Consider the following 5,038-nt stretch of genomic DNA (forward strand, 5'->3'; position numbering starts at 1 on the left):
CCAATAGTAAAATTCCTATTGTACCATAATGGCATTTTCCAGATGCAACTTTCATTAATTTGTTTCACCCGCTCCTTTTCATTAAACCTTCTCCATGCTTTAAAGACATCTTTCCAAAAATAATTTGTGCACTTATTAAGACATATTGAAATGTAATCACTTCCACAATGAGATAGCATATGTAAGTCAAGATGTGTTTCTAAGATAACTTGCCACTTGCCCGACTTCTGATATAATCTCCGTATCCACCCTAATTTTAAGGAATCAATGAATGACCTTATATTAACCATTTTAAGACCCCCTTCAAAATAATTTTGAAATATCACATCTCTCCTTATTTTATCAGTTTTACTGTTCCATAAAAAGTTAAAGAGAATATTATTTAATTGATTCAAAAAAAGATCATCAGGATTTGGCAATGCAATAAATAAATGGTTAAATTGTGATATCATTAAAGATTTTATCAGATGGATTCTACCTATAGGAGTAAGTGATCTTCTGTTCCATGCCATGATAAGTGCTTTAAGTTTAATTAATTTTTTTAAAAAAAAAATCCTGTACATATAATGCAAATTACCAAAAATAGTGAAATATGAAACGTGTTGTCTTGAGACTGTCTCAAATACCTTATTTACGTTATTATTATTGAAATCGACGAACTATATCTGATTTGTTTGTTATTAAAGCATGTGATGTACGAATGATGCCTTAGTGTAACATTAATTAACTGATGATCAGTGTAGTATTACAGGATTTACATTATTAAAGTACAATTTGATTTTGAATTTGTAAACGTAACGCATTGATAAAATCTGTTGTAAAAATTCGTTAGTGTGATTTTTTTTTTTTTTTAGCCTCAGCTAAGTTGTAAATTATCTAAAGAAGAGTAAAACATGCATTTCGTTGGATCTATAAGTACAAATACAATATAAAGTCTTTAATGGAACGAAATTGTCGCTACGGTAACGTTTCAAAGATGGTATGGTCATTAGTGAGATGTTTTTGTACCATGGAGGATATCGGTGATATAGGACATGTCTCGACGAGAGCACGCGCATACCTTTAAATGTGTCCTCGTTGAATTCTAATCGACGTTTTGATTGGTGAACGATAAAAAACCCATAAAGTTACGCCAATGGCCTTTCATTTGGTGTTTTCGACGATGCTAGTGACATACAGCTTACGTTTTTGGCGTTAAGTTTGTGCATTTATTCCTCATTTTGGTAAATAATTTGTTTTATAATATCTTTTAGCTAGGAAAATAGTGTCATTGTGTCGAAATAATGACAGTTACCTTAAGGAGATGTTAAAAGGGATTTATCGTCCTGTCGGCCCTGTAAACAAACTACACTATATTACATTTGTACATTTTCAAACGGTTTTTACGGTGGAACCTGAATTAACCGGGGAATAGTTTCCCATTTTACATAAGAAACGTTCAACTGTAAGGTTAGTGTAATCGTAACCATCACCTATAGATCAAGGGGATTTGTACGGGGGAGCTTAGTTGGAACAGCCGAGGTCATATGAAAGCGGATTATTACAGACAATGTCAAAAACAAAGAGCAGGATAGAGGAAAAAAGGAAAAAAGGAGAAAAGAAGGATCCCCCTAGGGGAAATTATTGTGTTGAATTCTCCTGTCACTCTAACATTGAACCTTGTTAGTCTTGCCATTTTTATTTCCATGTTCACTAATCAACAATTTCCAAATTCTAAAGTATACATTTCCAGATAAATGTTAAAAAAGTGTACCACTGAAAACCGTTTTCTAAAAACAAATCTTCAAATGTTCAGAATAACAATGGTGTTTGTAAGTCTGTGCAATTACGAGCGGATGTTTGAAGGAAAATGATTAAAATGTTGTTGACATAATCTCTCTAACCTTTTTAGCTGATGCAGAATCATGCATAAAGCAATGACAATGGGCTGTATGAGTCTGTGCCATGAGTACACGTAGCAGGTACATAATGGGAGGATGACCGGACTAGAACAGTTGACGTTATAAGCCTGTCCGAGTAAATAGCTTATATAAAACCAGAGGATAGTCTTACTATAATTGTTATGGTACCGCGTGGCGTTCCATCAATCGTCCTAATCCGATCTCTCATACAAAGAGTTGTTTTCAACCTACTACAACAGGATAATAGATACCTATATAAGTAGTGATCTGCGAGTTCTGTGACGCTCCGATCAATCCCCAACTCACAAGTACAACTACAGTAAACGATACGGCGACAGTATGACGCCTGTTGTAAGAGGCCCGGCACAAAGCCACACCCCCGGCGGACCCCCAGTCCCCAGGCAATCTGTGTGACCGGGATCGAGTCTTTATCACGCGCACACGTTGTTAATGAATCTTTGTGTTTTATTTCGATTCCCGAGCTGAAATAACTAATGATATATCTGCTTTGTGGGTTACGGTATACATTTATCAGATACTTATATTGCCGGCCATTGTTTTACCGCCCTATCGAAAGCTTTGTTATAAAGATCGGTTGACGTGTTGTTTTACTATCTTCATAACATCAGCACAACATGTAGAATAGTGCGAGTAACACAATCAACAATATCATTGCAATGATCGTCAAACAAAAAAACAAAAAACAAAATAAAAATGAGGCACCTTTTGAAAGTGTTCTTTGTAAAGTAGGAATACGATGTATTGGACCAGGGAAAACCAATAGTACACCGAGTGTGTTCAACAATCCAACACTACGAACAACGCAACGTGTCATGACAGCATACAATACCGTTGTGTGTTGTTGATATGGAATGAACACGACCGCTTCTCCTGTTTTGTGTAATAGGTTAGGTACGGTCCTGTTTGCTCTCGTGTTTGGCGGGTTGTAAAATGTGTTTATCTTTAATTCTGATAGTTCTACTTACTGTAGTTTTTGTTGATAATTAACGATATCTAGGTCGTTGGTTGTTATGTTATGTGCTGTAGATATTGACCGATTTCTCATCCCGGCCGTTCTACTGTTTGCAGCTAATATACTATATTTGATCCTGAATGCTGGGACGTTTCGCAGATAAGAACCGATCAAATTGATAGTTCTACATATTTTATTGATATTGCTCTAGGCCTATTTGATACTGATTGATGTACTGTTTTGTAGTTACGTAATAATAATAATAATAATAATAATAATATACAACATTTATCTAGCGCCCTTTATGATTTGTAAAATTACTCTAAAGCGCTTTACAACATATGGATAATAGTAATGGTTATAATTGTGAAAACGGAAAAAATAACAAAGGCTTGCAATCACTTTTTATACATTTAAGCAAGCAATGTGCGCATAATTGAACAAATAAAAGGGTGGTATTTACGTAACGTCTTTGCAAAGATTCTAAAATGCAGACGTGAAGAGGTGAGTTTTGATGTCCCTCTTAAACTTTGGCAGGGTATTGGACTTTCTAATTGCAGATGGTAAGCTATTCCACAACGTAGCCGAAACCCTTCCAAAGCATATGTTTCCGTAGTTCACAGTACGAGATTTTGGGACAAACATCAAAGATTCTGACTCCGACCGCAGTGATCGTGACGGCTGATACAGGGTAACAAGCTCCTGTATGTACTGAGAAGCTGTTCCATTCAGTGCCTTGTATGTGTACACCAGAATTTTGTACTGCGACCTGTATCGTACAGGTAACCAGTGCAACGAATAGAGCACAGGTGTGATGTGCTCTCTCTTTCGAGTACGAGTAACTAGCCGTGCTGCAGTGGTCTGGACCCTCTGCAGACGACTAGTTAGTTTGTCAGATAATCCAACCTAGAGGTAACAAGTGAATGCACCAAAATCTTGCATGCATCTGCAGTTAAAAACTGCCGAATACAGCCGACGTTCCTGATCTGGTAGTAACAGGATTTGGCAATAGCGTTCACTTGTTTCTCCATGTTCAGTGAACTATCAAAGTATACCCCTAGGTTTTTAACAGCTGGAACAGTCTCAATAGTTCTGGCACCGACCTTGAGCTGGAGTGCCATTGTTTGCTGGCACTTTGGGGAAAAGACGATTAGTTCCGTCTTTTCCTGATTACGTTTAAGCATGTTGGCGTTCATCCAGATACTGATATCTGTCAGACAAGCTTCCAGACTTTCTGAGACTGAGACATGTACGTGTGTTAATGATATTACTATATTTGATACTGATTGCTGTACTCTTTTGTGTGTTGTAGATATGATACGATCCCTAGCCCTTATCGCTCTTCTGGTAGAGACATGCCTCGCCTTCCCGCCATTCAGCCGTGGTTCATACACTCTCAAAGTCAGTGGAGAGCGGAACGGATATGACGCTGACGTAACACCTAGCACAGATCAGTCAAATTCGCTTAGTCTGGGTGACGTCATGATGCAGACGCTCGCCAACGAAGGGACGAATGTTGTCGTGAGTGACCGGTATGAATACACAACTAACCCGTCGGAGGGAGACTGGGATCTATTCCGGGCCGGACTAGTATCGCAGCCCTCGGGCCTACTGCAGCAGTGTCTGTCCTTGACGTCAACCGGCATGCATCAGCTGTTATATTGTATTAAACTTTTATCCGATAAAGACCAACACCATCAAACAAACATTCAAACGAAAAGAGGGCCGCTTAAGCTAAACCCCACTGGATGGAAGCGGAAAAAACGAAGTACGAACGAAGACGTACAGAGAGAACTTGAGAATATAAGAATTCAGTCGATGTTAAATCAGTTGCTTGAAAAACGGCAAAATGCCAATGCACGATTTAACCCAACAGGCTGGTAATCTGGCCGTGTAAATCGCCTTACCGATGGGGCATTGGCGTGAAACTGACATCTGGTTGCATTCATTTTTTCTTTATTTCATATGTTGTTATTAAAAGCGTGAATGGACGATTGGTGGTTTAAGTTCTGTATGTTGTATTTTATCCGGTTTTCCATTCGATAGGGAGAACACTGTGCGGAAAAAACTACAATATATGCAGGTGATGAACGCAGGACGCTAATTTGAATATTGAAATGATTACTTCGATTGGCAATAGTCCATTAAAGATAGTGGGTATCAG

General features: G+C 38.1%; 1 long non-coding RNA gene across 1 annotated transcript in view; it reads left to right on the plus strand.

Annotated features, from left to right (window-relative positions):
- LOC110455896 overlaps window positions 1-4,866 on the plus strand; it is a 21,172-nt gene extending 16,306 nt beyond the window's left edge. The window contains exon 2 of the long non-coding RNA XR_002463518.1: window positions 4,187-4,866. This is a non-coding gene — a long non-coding RNA (uncharacterized LOC110455896). The remainder of the gene's footprint in view (window positions 1-4,186) is intronic.
- Window positions 4,867-5,038: the final 172 nt, after the last annotated feature.

The sequence above is a fragment of the Mizuhopecten yessoensis genome, unplaced genomic scaffold (assembly GCF_002113885.1).
Source record: "Mizuhopecten yessoensis strain PY_sf001 unplaced genomic scaffold, ASM211388v2 scaffold8399, whole genome shotgun sequence".
NCBI classification, from domain to species: domain Eukaryota; kingdom Metazoa; phylum Mollusca; class Bivalvia; order Pectinida; family Pectinidae; genus Mizuhopecten; species Mizuhopecten yessoensis.